Here is a 17,560-nt window from a genome sequence, read left to right on the forward strand (position 1 = left end):
TTCTCAAATAACCAGTGAAGGATTTGTGTAAACATTGAAAGTTCCTAGGTTTGATGCAAGTAGAGTATGTCAATTCTGTAGGGCTGCTATAACAAAACACCTCAAGCTGGGTGGCTTAAACAAGAGATTATAGTCTCATTTCTGGAGGCTACAAGTCCAAAGTCAAAGTGTTGGCAGAGCTAGTTCCTTCTAAGGATTATGAAGGAGAATTTATTTCATGCCTCTCTCCTAGCTTCTGGTGGCTCCAGGCATTCCTCAGCTTGTGGCAGTACAACTCCAATCTCTGTTTCCATTTCCACATGGCTGTGCTTTCCATGTGTGTTCATGCCATCTTCCTTCCATGCATGTCTTCCTCTGTGTCCAAAGTTCCTTTTTGTATAACCTTTATACAAGGTTACCAGTCCATTAGAGTAGGCCCACCCCAATGACCTCATTTTCACTGTCACCACTGTAAATATGCTATTTTCAAATTATTTAAGATCATGTTCTGAGATACGGGGCAGTCCGGGGCAGGGGAGGGGGTAGGGCTTCAACATATCTTTTTCTTTGCATACTTACAGGGTGTAAAACTCTTGAGCCAAACAGAGTAAGGAAATGACACAGTCACCTTCCAGCAATGTAGGCCCAGGAAAAATACCAAAGTGATACAAAAGATTCAATTCTATCCTGCCAAAATTATCTTTTCATTGTTTAATCTCCTTTTCTGAAAGCTACCATTAACATAATTTCAGTTTCAATCCTTGTGATTTAAACTTTTTTTTCCCCCAGATCTCTTCTGGGAAATCTAGCTCCCAAGTAGTTTCTTCTGTTAGGTACAAGATTCCCCCAAGTTTTCTATGCCTTTTACTTCATTAGCAAGAGGGTTTGGTATAAATTGCAGCCAACTCCTCTGCATTTTATTTTGCAGAGAGAAATAGATGTACATGGTAATTATCATTGGGCATGAGTTAGTTATAAATTGATGAAATGTCTTCCAAACATTAGAAAACTGACCTCATCGTTCTCAGAAGAATGTTTTTCCTCTTTTCACCTCTGTCCTTCAGCTTCTTAGAACCAACACCATCCAGGAAGGGTTTAAATAAGAACCTACAGTAGTTATGATGTTCCTAGGCCACAAATATTGCCTGTGCCAAGGATTAGGCTCCTGGAAACAGACTTTCAGTTTCTGTCAAGTATCCTTCAAGAAAGAACACTGTGAATCTGGGATTACCTCCTTCCTTTACCAAAAGTTCATGTTTTAAGCCCTTGAACCTCCTAAAGGACTAGGTGGCCACTACCATATTAGAAATGAGACACAAGAGACCAATTAATAAAAAACATATTTGAATCCAACTTTGGACTTAGTGAGATTTGGAGATTGTACTTCACAGCAGAAGCAATAATGTGAAAAGTAAAGCCAATGTAAGAAATGCTTAGGTTACCTTTGTAACTGCATCTTCCCCCAGATTGTGTGTGAGTTTTGCATATTCCAAAGTCAGAAGAAGAATAACGGCTCAAGAGACCTATAAAGAAATACTAGAGGCTGGGCGCAGTGGCTCACACCTGTAATCCTAGCACTTTGGGAGGCTGAGGCGGGCAGATGACAAGGTCAGGAGATCGAGACCATCCTGGCTAACACGGTGAAACCCCGTCTCTACTAAAAGTACAAAAAAAAAAAAAAAAAAGCTGGGTGTGGTGGTGCACGCTTGTAGTCCCAGCTACTCAGGAGGCTGAGGCAGGAGAATCTTTTGAACCTGAGAGGCGGAGGTTGCAGTGAGCTGAGATTGCACCACTGTACTCCAGCCTGGGTGACAGAGCAAGACTCTGTCTCAAAAAATATAAATAAATAAATAAATACTAGAGAGAAACCCAGTCTCTATAACTTACAAGTCAGAGTTACAGAATTATAACAAATTCTAACAAATTTGAAAATGAAATGCCAAAATCAAAGGACCACTTAGTGACATCATATTTTTACCTGAATCACTGACATCACAGAAAATCAAGTTGTGGAAGGTACATGTGCAGTAACAACAGCCCCAGATTTATGTACAACACGTGGATTTCTAGATCTTTCTAAAGGGGCCAACATATGCTAGATGAAAGGAAACGAAGTATTAGAATCATCTTCCCTAAACATGACTGATAAATTCCAGACATAAAAGTCAGTTAGCTTAATGGTTGTTTGGCTGTTTCTGCTATAGAGTACTGGTTTTACATATTTTTATTTCAAGTGAAATTGTAGCTTTGCAATACATACATTTTATGACATCTCATAACATTGATGTGTCATAACTAGAATAATTGTGTTGCACGATCTTAAAACTAGGACAGCCCTTAACAATTATCTATCTTTTTTTTTTTTTTTTCTGCTGAGACGGGGTTTCGCTCTTGTTGCCCAGGCTGGAGTGCAATGGTGCAAGCTCAGCTCACTGCAACCTCCGCCTCCTTGTTCAAACAATTCTCCTGCATCAGCCTCCCGATTTTCTCATCACTAGGAACTGCTCCTGGGATTACAAGCATGCGCCACCACACCCGACTAATTTTGTATTTTTTGTAGAGATGGGGTTTCTCCATGTTGATTAGGCTGGTCTCGAACTCTTGACCTCAGGTGATCCACCCACATTGGCCTCCCAAAGTGCTGGGATTACAGGAGTGAGCCACCATGTTCAGCCTGACGATTATCTATCTTTTCAAAGTGGCTTTTACGTACATCATTACTGTGTCTCACTTGAGCTTCCAATGACTCTGTAAGGGAGATAGAATGTTATTCACTTGAAAACTACAGAGGTCCAGAGTGGATGTGGGACTTGCCCAAACTCACCCAGACGACAGGGCCACACCTGGGCACTCCATGCCCTTTCCATCCTCTTTTCATTTCTATTTCACATCCACCCCACTTCCAAACACTGTGCTCAAACACTTCAGCACCTGAGTCACAGTTCCTCTCTCTCTCCTGTCTTTAACCATTATCCAAAATAACAGCATCATCCATCCATGTTGACCACCGAATCTGCCAGCAGCTCTTTCAACTCCATTGCATGTTCGCCACAACTTTTATTTTCTCATCACTAGGAACTGCTGCCCTCTAAGATCTCTAGTCACTCTCCCTTTCTGAAACAATCTCCTCACTTTCTTCTCCTGCTCCCAATGTATCTGTTCAATCTGCCTTTTGTCACACTCAGTAAAAAAAATACTGTTTGAGAACCTAAGAAATAGATGGAAGACCAGCTAGACATGGGCACAGGCAACACTGAGTTTTACCCCCTCAGCCTAGCCCACCCCTCAACCACATGGTCTCTCCCCATATGCCAGTCCATATCTGCTCAAAAGGCCTCAGTTTTCTCCCCAGCAATGGATGGTCATTTCAGCATTACCCGCTGCAGCATCCTACAATCCCTCAATTCCTTAATCTTCCATCATTCCAATCCCTAAATCTGGATTATTTCATATTTCTCATTCTCTACTCCCAGACGACCTTGCTGCTAGATAAGATCATAGAACTATTATGACTAGGTCCACCACAAATTCAAATTGTCCAACTTGGTCTAAAACTTTTAAATAACTCTGCAAGACCCAAAGAGAACCAAAGAATGGGTAGATGTTTTAAAGATGCAGATTTTGGTTTGAAATAAGATGGAAACATATAACCACTTTAGCTAACCAGCAACCAAAAAATAATGAGCTCAGCGTTATCGTTGGCTTTTTTTTTTTTTTTTTTTTTTGACAGAATCTCACTCTGTCACCCAGGCTGGAGTGCAGTGGCGCAATCTCTGCTCACTGCAAGCTCTGCCTCCTGAGTTCATGCCATTCTCCTGCCTCAGCCTCCTGAGTAGCTGGGACTACAGGTGCCCACCACCACACCCAGCTAATTTTTTTGAATTTTTAGTAGAGAAGGGGTTTCACCGTGTTAGCCAGAATGGTCTCGATCTCCTGACCTTGTGATCCACCCACCTTGGCCTCCCAAAGTGCTGGGATTACAGGCGTGAGCCACCACGCCCTGCAGAGTCTTGTCCTTGTCACCCAGGCTGGAGTACAGTGGCGTGATCTTGGCTCACTGCAACCTCTGCCTCCCGGGTTCAAGTGATTCTCCTTCCTCAGCCTCTGAAGTAGCTGGGATTACAGACGTGCATCATCAAGCCCAGCTAATTTTTGTATTTTTAGTAGAGACGGGGTTTCACCATGTTGGCCAGGCTGGTCTCATACTCCTGACCTCAGGTGAGCTGCCCGCCTCAGCCTCCCAAAGTGCTGGGATTGCAGGCATGAGCCACCGCACCCGGCCTGTTACTGTCAACATTTAAGTGGAGTTTAGATCAGAGGTTCCTGGACATGACTGATTATAAGAAATACCTGCAGAGATTATTTTTGTCTTTGAGACAGGGTCTCATTCTGTCATCTAGGCTGGAGTGCAATGGCATGATCATGGCTCACTGCAGCCTCAACCTCCCACGCTCAGGCAATCCCCCTGCCTCAGCCTCCCTAGTAGCTAGGACCACAGGTGTATGCCACCATGCTCAGCTAAGTTTTTTATTATTATTTGTAGAGATGGGGTCTCCCTGTATTGCCCAGGCTGGCCTCAAACTCCTGGCCTCAAGGCATTCTTCTGACCCAGCCTCCCAAAGTGCTGGGATTACAGGTATGAGCCACTGCACTGGCTGAAATTTTTTTAAAATACAGAATTCCAGGTCCCGCTTCAGACCTAATGAATAAAAACCTCTGGGAGGTGTTGATTTCTAAAGCTCCCTAGAAGTTTCTGATGCAGCCAACCCATAGAATGACATTAGGTTTCCACTGGGCTACACTACTGATTGTACTTTTTCCAGGACACAATGAAAGGGATTGCTTTACTGAAGGGAAATCCAGGTTGAATGGTCTGCCTTTACAGTATATTCCACTCCTTAGTTTCTCCTCTACTTGAACCTGAAGCCTGTCAATGTTGCCTACTGCTTACACTCTCTTTTTGTCCCACAGTGGCACTTACAGCTCAACGACCTGACGCTCCTAGGGAGCAGTCTAAGGTTCCTGCCAGAAAGTCTAGAAATGACCACAATGGATGTCCGTGTGAATCCTGCTCATTGCACCTCCACCGACATGAAGCTCACACCATCTCTTAATTTTCCCACTAGCATGGATGGGATGCTCATTCTTCATGCTCCAATGCTGTCTTGCCTCATTTATAATGACTTTATGTTAGTCAAAATAAATGTTTTTTCACTTCTGCCCTTATAGCAAAAGTAAAAGCCAGATGAACATCGCATCTTTGCTGGACATCAATACATTTGTAGCTGCAGTTGGCCTCGGTGGACTCTATTGTAGAGTGCAGCTTATGTTACTGATTTTGAAACATCTTTATGGTCAGTGAAAAGATCAAGCATTACCTCCAGTGATGGTAAGAACCAAAGAGCCAGTTCCAGTAACATCCATGAGTATGACTCATATGTCTGATCAGTTGATTTATAATAAATCTCCCCTGCATGTATCTTGATAAAAGCAGACCTTTCAGTTTTCCTTTTTTAAGTTAATGTTCCCTACCAAGGCTTTCCTTTTCATACTTTTCAGTTGTCAAATTATACAGATTTATACTTTTGCTCATTTACTATGGATATGATTGACTACATAATTCTTTTAAAAAGTTACCTGCAAATATAGTTACCTGACCCAATTTAATAAACACATGAAAAAAATAGGTCATACTCTAAACATTGTCTCTTCTTGTCTTTTTTCATTAAATTGCAAAAGATTTCATACAGGTCAGCATAGCTGGCACCTCCTTACTTTAATTTCTGTAACCATTTTCTTTATTATTGATAACAGTCGTGACAATAAAAATAGTAATAATGCCTGCCTGCCTCCCCAAGAGCATAAAAGTCTGGGTCCCTAGTACAGGCAGGCACTGAAATAAAAAACAAATGCTATGTATCCTTTGTTTAACATCTTGAATGTCTTAACCAATTTGCCTTTAGTTACTATGCATTTCTAACAATTCTCAGTTACTAAAGGCAAGAGAGTGGTTAAAAAATTAAATTAAAGTTGCCTTCTCTCTTTTTTGTCCATTTCACAGAGCAGCCTCACATTTTCAGTCTTTCAAGTCTCATGTACACATCACAAATCCACTGAAACTGGATAAACACTAGAGAAATACTTTAGTTCTCTTTTCAAGGAAAAATGAAGGTCAGAATTTGTGTAGCAGTTTTGCCTAACCGTAGAGGTACCTAGAGAAGATGGATTAGCTAAAAGTGAGCTATTTCTCTGAGGAAAACATGAGTTTCAGGCTCACAATCTGGACTGTTCTCACCCAGAATAATTCACCCTTCCCTTATTAAATAAGCCTTTTGGAAATGTGACTTCATCACTCACTATCCAATGAAATAGGCATTGACTGGCTGATTATTTCTAGCATCACACTTACCTGTCGAGAGGCAGCTACAAGATGAACAGGTCAGGAGGTATAGATCAAGTTCTTCTGAAACATAGAAAGATTAAAATGATTAACAAAAGCCCCCATTTGGCCTGCATTTTACTTTGTATTCCATTCCATTTACTAAACATTGATGGAACTCTTATTGCCCTAGACAAAGTTCCCTTGAAAGTTGAAGCTGAGGCAAGGCTTAAGTGCTAAACTTTATTGGGAGGTGTGATCCCAGGTCAGCGTGAGTGACGGGAAAGAGAACTGCCACAGGTTAGCAAGGGAAGCAACTACAAACTGTTGCGATGGCAAATCAGCCACTTCACAAACAGACATGCTCACTGGGATAGGTTGCACAGAAAGCTTTTCCATGGACTAGTCCATCGGGCGGGTGGAAAAGAGAAAAAGAGATTATCTACCAACTCCCTCACAACTCCTGCATCCTGAGGCCTTACAAGTCAGTTGCCATCGCAGCCTTTGGAGTAGAAGAAGAGGACCAAAGCTCTAGGGAGACAGGTGAAGGCCAGAAAATCTCAAGTGGCACACAAGAGGCATCTGGTACCCTTATCATGTGCAACAAATGTCTTCTATGCCATTTCCTAGTCTAATATGACTATCAAAATTATAATTTACATACAATTAAATACATCCTACCTATATGTTCAAATCACAACTGTCTTAGTCCACTTTGCATTGCTATGAAGATGTTTATTTGGCTCATGGTTCTGCAGGCCATACAAAAAGAAAGGCACTAGCATCTGTTTCTGGTGAGGACCTCAGGACGCTTCCAATCATGGCAGAAGGGAGGGGAGCCAGTGTGTCACAGGGTGAGAAAGGGAGCAAGAGAGAGGGGTAGGAGGTGCTAGGCTCCTTTTAACAATCAGATCTCACATTAACTAATAGAATGAGAACGAAGTCGTTACAGTAAGGATAGCACCAAGTCCATCATGAGGGATCTGCCACTATTACCTAAACACCTCCAACCAGGGCCCACCTCCAACATTGGGGATCAAATTTCAACAAGAGGCTTGGAGGGGACAAATATCCAAACTATGTCAACAACTAAGAGAATACCTTCTGATCAATTATTTCTTTTGAAGACCTATGTAATAATATATGATTTTTTAAGAAATTATTTTCACCTATGAATCTCATTTATATTTCAATATTTCAAAACAACAAACAAATAAAGAAAAAAAACTTTTTTTGAGACAGGGTCTTGCTCCATCACCCAGGCTGCAATGCAGTGGCATAAGCATAGCTCACTGCAGCCTCGAACACCTCAGCTCAAGCAGCGCTCTTGTCTCTGCCTCCCAAGTAGTAGGACTACAGGTGTACACCACCATGCCCAGCTAATTTTTGGTTTTTATTTTAGAAGCGGGGTCTTGCTATGTTGCCCAGGCTGGTCTTGAACTCCTGGCCTCAAGCTATCCTCCTACCTCAGCCTCCCAAAGCACTAGGATTATAGTCATAAGCCACTGTGCCTGGCCAGAAAAAAAGCATTTGATCTCCTTCTGGAGAACTTTCACTGGTTAAAGCCCCTTGAGACTAGCATAATTAAATAAATATTATATCGGGGCTTATAAGGAAACACTGAGAAACCAAGTGAGCTCTCAAAGTGCCACCTGTCAGAAAGGTGGTTAGGAAAGACTCCGACTTCCTCAACAGAGTCATGCAAGCAATACATTTGGTGTGACAGAAGAAGGAAGGAGAAATTTAGGAAGAATAAACTACTCCCTTCCATAGTATACAAATAATTTGTATAAAAGTAATATGAGCAATGCTGCAACTATGGTTATAATACTTTAAGTCAGTCTTACAGAGAAATATTTTAAAATCGTCTGCCTGAAATAGCTTTTTTATTATCCTACCAACTTTTCCACTGAATGATTTGTGCCAAAGTAACTCTTCATCTGATGCAATCTGAACCAGTATCATTGGGCATATCTTTGGACATATTTTTAATGTGATTAAGACACTTCAGCTCAGTCTAATAGCTTTCTTCGCCAAGGGTGTCTAAATGTTCTTAAGCTCGACAACTTTACTATCACCACTGCCATTTATTTGGATTGAGTTGGAAATTCATTTTGGCAACAATGTCTGATATTAGTCTGAGAGGCACAGAAGACAACTTAATTTTACCATGCACCAAGTCTTACTTGCCATGAATTCAAGGTGCTTACACTGTTGATCCTAAATTATTGGACTACTTTTATTTTCAATTTGTCCAAAATTACTGAAAGAACAAAAAGCAAAATCGTATTTCCCAAATTTTGATTATTCTCTGTCTACAAAGAGGATAAAAGATGCATTCAGGGTTTCCAAAATAGTATTGGAGGACTTTATCTTGCTATAGGACTAGTCTACACAGCAGATGTTTTAGCCCCTAAACATCTGCCTAACAAAGTATCATAGACTGGGTGACTTAACAGAAATGTATGGTCTCACAATTCTGGAGGCTGGAAGTCCAAAATCAAGGTGCCAGCAGGGTTGGTTCCTTCTGAGGGCTCTGAAGGATCTGCTCCAGACCTCTCTTGGCTTGCAGATGATGGTCTTCATGCTCACCTGGCGTTCTCCTTGTATGCATGTCTCCTTCTTTAAAGGACAACAGTAATACTGGATCAGAGCCCACCCTAATTATCTCATTTTAACATGATTATCTCTGTAAAGACTCTATCTCCAAATACAACCACATTCTAAGGTATTTTGGTTAGGACTTTAATAAAATACAAATTTGGGGTTGGGGGAAACTCAACCCATAATACTCTTGCATTTTGCTTAAAAGTCCTGCCATAGATGGGATCCTCTGGGTAATGGCAGAAGTTAAAATTCAAGCTCCAGGGTCAAATTGCCTGGGTTCAAACTCCAGATCTGCCCTTTGCTGGCTATGAGACTGAAAAGAAGTCACTTAACCTCCCTAAATTCTGTTGTTTCTTCATCCGTAAAATGGAAATGATAATAGATCCTACACCACAGGATTGCTGCAGGGATTAAATGATCAACCCATATAAAGTGCTTAGCCTAGTGTCTGGTACAAAGTAAGTGCTCCTGATATGTTAGTTATCATTAACATGAATTATTATTAACCTAAAATCATCCATTTAAACTGAAAAGTAAAGCTCACTGACCCAGTCGTAGGAGAAGACACTTTCTATCTTTCCTCTCCAACCAACTTACAGCCCCCTCCACTTATGGCTGCATTTTAAATTAACAAGGACTCCCAAGACAAAACACTCAGGTTCGTTTTGTCCTATCAAGTCCTATCAAGGACTTGTTAGATTATAGAATTATAATGTCTGATTCCCATTTTACTTCACCCCTTAATGCCAACAGATTAAGAGGCAGAGCTGAGGTCAGTTTCTTTACTGACTAAATGTTCCTCTTTATATTGGGACCCTCTATCGGGGATGTCCAATGTTTTGGGTTCCCTGAGCCACATTGGAAGAAGCAGATTTGTCTTGGGCCACATATAAAATATGCTAACACTAGCAATAGCTGATGAGCTTTTTAAAAAATTCATAATGCTTTAGGAAAGTTTATGAATTTGTGCTGGGCTGAATTCAAAGCTGTCCTGGGCTGCATGTGGCCCATGGACCACGGGCTGGACAAGCTTGCTCTATAATGAGGCATTCTGCATCATAGCTTCCCTCCCACAACATCCATTTTCCATATCTAAGAAAGTCAGCTCTATTCTGCATTTCCTATTTTTAAGCAGTTCATATTTCTCTTTTATTCAGCCAAAATTAGATTACCAATTGTTTTTGGCTGTTGTTGCATTTTTTCCCAAACCTTCACTTACAAATTCATTAATATTCATGAAGGAGTTTATATATTAAATTTACGTAAGTATGAGATAAGAGGGAACTCTCTGCTCCTAAGATTCTAGTCTTATGCTAGAAGACTCTATGGCTTGCTATAAATATCTGTTTTTATTGTTTTGCTTTCATGTCTGGCTTATCTCCTACCTTCTTGTGGAGCCAGAAATAGAAATAACTGCTTAAGGTGATAGACACCCCAATTACCCTAATTTGATCATTACACATTGCGTGCTTGTGTCAAAAGATCACATGTTCCCCATAAATATGTACACCTATTATATATCCTAATAATAAAAAAATTATAAATAAATTAAAATAATTTTTTTAAAAAGAAAAGTAAGACAAACTTTTCAAAAATAAAAAATAAAAAGACCCATGTGCTGGGATGGGACTCTGACCACACCAACAAGCCTCCTTCTCTGGTGCATCTCAGGAAAGGGTGAAATTAGTTCACATTAACACCACTCAGCCTGACCAGGGCAGAAGATGTGTTTCCTGAAAGTCTAAACCTTCATTAAAGTATCCAGGACTATATTATAACTTTCTTGGGCTCCTTCCTACACAGAAAAGTAAAGAAATAAAACTATGTTTTACAACTCATTGGTGTAAAGATGAATATATTAATGCTATATATCAAAACATTTTATTTGACCTAAAAGTTCATTTTTTTCTTCTGATTTTAAAAGACATTAAAACAGGCTGTGTGCGGTGGCTCACGCCTGTAATCCCAGCACTTTGGAAGGTTGAGGCAGGCAGATCATTTAAGGTCAGCAGTTCGAGACCAGCCTGGCCAACATGGTGAAACCCTGTCTCTACTAAAAATACAAAAATTAGCCAGGTGTGGTGGCGTGCGCCTGTGCTGGGCACTTGTGGTCCCAGCTGCTCGGGAACCTGAGGCAGGAGAATCGCTTGAACCCCAGAGGTGGAGGCTGCAGTGAGCTGAGATCCCACCACCACACTCCAGCCCGGGCGACAGAGTGAGACTCCAGCTCAAAAATAAATAAATAAATAATAAAAGAAATTAAAACAATTTCATAAGCCTCTAAAAGCATTGTAGGCCCAAGATGCTGCGTCTACTATGCCAATTAGATGTTAGCCCACATCTAACTATATAGCATTTGATATACTATGTCAAATATATAGTATACTATATATATATATGATATACTATACTATATACTATATAGTATTTGATATTAGGCCAAGTTGTCATAAACCCCAATCTAAAGTTCCTAGTTGCTAAATATGTTAACCAACTAATTATAAGGCATTAAAGACGCACTTGACTTTTATAACCCTCTATTAGTAACCACAGCATACAAGGAAAAAGCTCTGCATTTCTGCATATAGTTAGAGCAAGAATTACATAACTCTTAGCACATATTCATACTTATCATATCACTGTTTTAAAGCAGCCACTTTGTTCTCTCTGAAACTCCTTTGTAGATATATAGATGTATAAAACAGCATTTGCTGCTTTTTAAAGTATGCCTTTCACAAATCAGTTACTGATAAAGGAAGAAAGAAAATTAGCATTTGCAGAGAGCATACTATATATCAGGCACTGTCTTGGGTGCCTCCACATGTATAGTCCAGGGAGATGAAGATTATTACCCTGTTTTTATATGTAAGGAAACTGATACTAAGTAACATGTTTAAGACAACAGAATTCAGTAATGGTAGAGCTAGAATTCAAAATCAAGTTCTTTTGATTTCAAAGTCAATGCAGTTTCCACTACGTCAACTAGATTAATTATATGGAATTATATATATGTGTGTGTGTGTGTGTGTGTGTGTGTGTGTGTGTGTGTGTGTGTGTTGGGGTAAAAAGATTTAGAATAACTTCATTTTAAAAGAGAAATTAACCAAAGGCCAGGCACGGTGGCTCACATCCGTAATCCCAGCACTTTGGGAGGCCAAGGTAGGAGGATTGCTTGAGCCTAGGAGTTCAAGACCAGCCTGGACAACATGATGAAACCCCCTGCAAAAAATACAGAAGTTAGCCAGGCATGATGATGCATGCCTGTAGTGCAGCTACTCAGAAACTGAGGCAGCAGGATCACTTGAGCCCAGGAGGTCAAGCCTGCAATGAGCCATAATCGCACCCCCGCACTCCGGTCTGGGTGACAGAGTGAGACCCTGTTTCAAAATAAATAAATAAATAAATAAACAAAAAGTAACCATTTTCTTTCCTCCCCCCCTTTTTTTTTTTTTTTTTTTTGAAACAGAGTCCTCACTCTGTCACCTAGGCTGCAGTGCAGTGATATAATCATAGCTCACCGCAGCCTTGAACTCCTGGGCTTAAGCGATCCTCCCACCTCAGCTTCCCAAGTAGTTGGGACTACAGGTGAATACCACCAGGCCCAGCTGATTTTTTATTTTTAATTTTGTAAAGATGAGGTCTCACTATGTTGCCCAGGCTGGTCTAGAATTCCTGGCCTCAAGCTGTCCTCCTGCCTCAGACTCCCAAAATACTTGGATTACAGGTATGAGCCACCATGTCTGGCCACCATTTTCAAATTAAGTCAGTTATCAGGCAAAATCATGTCATCTAACAGAATCACAATTTTTGAACCAGAAGGTGCATTAGAAGACATGCCTAGCTCAACTCCTTCATATTCTGGATGAAGAAAACCAAAAAGGACTTGTGACATTGCCAGGATCACATAGAGAGAAGTGTACCTACAATCATTGCTCCTCACTAAACACAAAAAGCAAAGAATAAATGATCTATACGTAGTAAATTTTAAAAAGAAAAGAGTTACATGAACAGAAAGTTATTCTGAACCAATTTTCATGGTTCACGCTGCTGCTAAATTGATCTTTTTTTAAACCATCAAATGAACTTTTCTTTCCATCATCCTATGCCCCAAATGAAGACCAAGAAAGTCAATTTCATACAACGTTTTGAATCGGTGGAGGCAACGGTGGGCTTCAGTAATCAAGGCCAACTCTTATAAGCTACAGAAACTCAGCTGGACTTTGAAAGACGGTAGCAGTTGAACTTACATAGCAGAGTGCTTTTAGATGATCAGAACAAAGCCATGGATGAAATTGGTATTTGATCTGAGCTTTAAAAATCTCGAAAGCAGTTTCATAAACCCTTCCTCCATTATATCATACAAACCTGTAAATATTTTTAAAAAACAAATATATACATGACTGTTTTTCAGCTAAAAATAAATACTTGTAAAAGTGCAAACAATACAGAGGTATATAGAGTAGAAAGTAAAAGTTTTCCTTAATCTTCTTCATGAATTTCATATACTTTCAGACATTTTATAATGCATTTACACACACACACACACACACACACACACACACACACACACAGAGACAGTCCTGGCATATCAAGAAAAGAAAAGCTGGGGCAGGTAGGGTGTATCAGGGGAGACTGATTAGAAATAGACATGGCTGGCCGGGCGCAGTGGCTCAGGCCTGTAATCCCAGCACTTTGGGAGGCTGAGGTGGGTGGATCACCTGAGGTCAGGAGTTCAAGACCAGCCTGACCAACATGGAGAAACCCTGTCTCTACTAAAAATATAAAAATTATCCCGGCATGGTGGCACATGTCTGTAATCCCAGCTACTTGGGAGGCTGAGGCAGGAGAATCACTTGAACCCGGGAGGTGGAGGTTATGGTGAGCTGAGATCGGGCCATTGCACTCCAAGCTGGGCAACAAGAGTGAAACTCTGTCTCAAAAAAAAAAAAAGAAAAGAAAAAGGAATAGATATGGCATTAACTAGAAGGAGAGAAACTTTGGGAAAATAACTGAGATGTTTAAGAATGAATTAAATTATTTTATTTTCTGATAGGCAATGTCACCCATACATCAGCATTGGAGATGAAGCTGTATTATGTGTTTGATTTGGAACAGAAAATAAGGGAGGCAAGGTTGAAGATAACAGTGAAAGTCCTCTAGGTGGGTTCTAGGTGAGAGCAAAGCCATCCAAAGCGCCCAGTTACTTTGGGTAAAATCAAGTATAGAAATTGAAAGAAACAAGACTGTCAAGCACCTCAATCCCCAAGCTAAAGAATTTGGAAGTTTCTTTCCCTAGGCAATGAGAAGTCATTGTGGGCTGTTGAGCAAGAAATGATACAACATAATTAATGTTTTAGGAAGATTCATCTGGCAGCAATGGGCAGGAGCTAAACTCTGAAGTAATAGAGGCCAATTAAGAGGTTATTGGATCCTTAAAGCATATATTCTCAAGGAAATCATCTTAAGGTGAAAGGTTTATATACAAGTGTTTTTGCCACAGTGTTATAAAAGCAAAATAAATGTTTTTAAAACATGCAAACAACCCAAATATCCAAAGACCAGAAGGTCATTAAGTAAATAATGGTATTTGAAGCCATTAAAAATAATGTTTTTGAAAAATATTTATTGACATGGAAAATGCTGGTAATGCAAAGTTTACTGAAAACACTGACACAAAACTGAATATGAGTTTGACTCCAATTATATAGAGGATTTCCTAAGGACACTGTTGTGATTATCTTGCCTTAGGAAAAGACTATTAGTCATAATGAACATGTTTTAGTCTACAATGCTCTGCTTTGAGTAAATAAATTAGAGAAAACTTTCATGTATCAACATGACTTGGCTAAGGAACGTTTTGACTTTTATTATTGGTGCAGGTTTATCTTCCTAAGCATAAGAAAGGAGGTGAATTAATAATAATTGCACTCCACTTCTCTAAGTAGGTTTTAGGATTAAAAAGCCCCAAGAAAAGTGAGAACCACTTCGGATGTAATGACACTGAATCAGTCGGGAGCAAATGTCAGATCATAGACCGCCTGCAATGCTGATGTTTAAAAACAAAACCAAAAATTACACATTCATTCCATTTGGAAAGAAAAAAAATTAAAGTAGTAGCAGTGGTTATTCCTGGGAAATGACACTATGGATGATTGTTTCATTGTTACATTAATAAGTTTACATCATTTTGATAATTAGGGAATTGTTTTGTTAATTGGGTTTATTTGTTTGTTTAATAAAGGAGCAAGTGATTAAGACTGTGACATGCAGAAGCAGAGAAACAAGAAAAGAAAAGATACAGCAGTGCCTTCTGATTCAGGATATAAAGATGATAAAACATAGTTTACAGTGTACATGGACTTCATAGACTTTCCTAGTAAAGTGGAATACACACATTAAAGAAACCTAAGTATTAGGTAACTTTCTTGGACTTTCCCAAAGAAAGTTTACTTTATGGTACTGGTCCCCAATCTTTTTGGCATCACAGACTGGTTTCGTGGAAGACAATTTTTCCACAGACCAGGCTGGGATATGGTTTGGGGTTGATTTAAGCACATTACAATTATTGTGCACTTTATTTCTATTATTATTACATTGCAATATATAATGAAATAATTATACAACTCACCATAATGTGAAATCAGTGGGAGCCCTGAGCTTGTTTTCCTGCAACTAGATGGTGAGAGACAGCGACAGATCATCAGGCATTAGATTCTCATAAGGAGCGCACAACCTATTGTGTGCAGGTCACAATAGGATTTGCGCTCCTGTCAGAATCTAGTGACGCTGCTGATCTGACAGGTGGCAGAGCTCAGGCCACAGTGCAAGCGACCGGAAGTGGCTGTAAATACAGATGAAGCTTTGCTCACTCACCTGCTGCTCACCTCCTCCTGTGTGGCTTGGTTCCTAACAGGCCAGGGACCAGTATCAGTCCATAGCCAGGGTGTTAGAGACCCCTGCTTTATGGGATAAAGTAAAAAAGTGAAAAAAGTGCAGTACATTCTCTCTACCAAAGCTTCCCAAAAACATCTAAGATGGCTTTCAATTGACACTATTAGTATGGTAGAACAATAGAGGAGCATTTCAAGATGTCTTTTTTATTTTTATTTTTATTTTTTGAGATGGGGTCTTGCTCTGTCTCCCAGGCTGGAGTGCAGTGGCACGATCTCGGCTCACTGCAAGCTCCGCCTCCCGGGTTCACGCCATTCTCCCGCCTCAGCCTCCCGAGTAGCTGAGACTACAGGCGCCCGCCACCACGCCCAGCTAATTTTGTTTTTGTATTTTTAGTAGAGACGGGGTTTCACTGTGTTAGCCAGGCTGGTCTCAATCTCCTGACCTCGTGATCTGCCCACCTCGGCCTCCCAAAGTGCTGGGATTACAGGTATGAGCCGCCGCACCTGGCCTTTTTTTTTTTTTTTTTTTAAATCTCACTCTGTTGCCCAGGCTGGTGTGCAGTGGTGCAATCACAGCTCACTGCAGCCTCGACCTCCCAGGTTCAAGAGATCCTCCCACCTCAGCCTCCCAAGCAGCTGGGACTACAGGCAGGCACCACCATGCCTGGCTAATTTTTTAATTTTTGTAGAGATAGGATCTCACTATGTTGTCCAGGCTGGTCTCCAACTCCTGGGTTCAAGTGATCCTCTCACTTCCCAAAGTGCCAGGATTATAGATATGAGCCACCTTGCCTGACCCACAATTTTGATTACTAGTCCGAAACAAGCAAACACAAATAAAAAAGGAAAATTACACAGTATTACTGTGACATTTTTGAAGGACACTCAGTGCAGATTCGTTCTTTTCTTACACAAGTTTTCAAATCATCATTCTATAGATCTTAGCACTGCAGCTACTTCATAAATGCTAATAGGACCATAAAATTACTTTAACAATATTTACTAAGTAAGATGGAGTCTCCTACATTATCAGTCTATTCTCCATTTTCAGTCAATATAGTCAACAGGTAAATTCCCTTTTGTCATAAAATTTCTATTTCTATTATTTCAATCATTAAACCAAGTGGTAATGAAATGACAATTTATAGTCCCTGCTGTCACCAGGAATAATCTAATCCCTGCTGCCCACAGTCTTTATGCAGAAATGACAGAGGCCTTCCTTCCGGCCCCAACTTCCCCCAGAATAAATGGACACTTAGGGATCACCCAGAGCTTGCTGTCAACTCTAACAAGAATTTCCCTGGATAATTATGTAAAGCTCGACAACAGTGTAGCAAATAAAATTAAATATAAATCAGATATATTTATACTTCCACTAATTAAAAGTAACAACTAAGAAAAGTTTATACCAAATCTATGGAGCATTGGTTTCTGTATTAGCAAAAGATGCATAATAAGAACGTAACAAGAGACTAACAAATTTCACATTGTATGTTTGCTTCTTTCAGTTTGGGACATGTTGATGTATTTTAAAATTTCACACTAGAAGGAACAGTCCTCCTAATTTGTTTATGGACCTCTGCCTTGCTAGCTGACCTGAAACTGGTAGATTAAACTTCCTGTGACCCATTGACCTCAGAAGAAAATTATTTAGTAAATATTTATTAACCAACTACTCTCTCACATGCACTATTAAATAAAT

At 40.1% G+C, this 17,560-nt stretch overlaps 1 long non-coding RNA gene across 2 annotated transcripts in view; it reads right to left on the reverse strand.

Annotated features, from left to right (window-relative positions):
* Window positions 1-15,663, reverse strand: part of LOC129031525 (uncharacterized) — a 111,734-nt gene extending 96,071 nt beyond the window's left edge. For both annotated transcript variants that reach the window (XR_010122972.1, XR_008501070.1), the window contains exons 1-3: window positions 15,594-15,663; window positions 8,834-8,980; window positions 6,389-6,442 (exon numbers count right to left, since the gene is read on the reverse strand). This is a non-coding gene — a long non-coding RNA (uncharacterized LOC129031525). The remainder of the gene's footprint in view (window positions 1-6,388; window positions 6,443-8,833; window positions 8,981-15,593) is intronic.
* Between the last annotated feature and the right edge of the window lie 1,897 nt (window positions 15,664-17,560).

This window comes from Pongo pygmaeus, chromosome 11, assembly GCF_028885625.2.
Source record: "Pongo pygmaeus isolate AG05252 chromosome 11, NHGRI_mPonPyg2-v2.0_pri, whole genome shotgun sequence".
NCBI classification, from domain to species: Eukaryota; Metazoa; Chordata; class Mammalia; order Primates; family Hominidae; genus Pongo; species Pongo pygmaeus.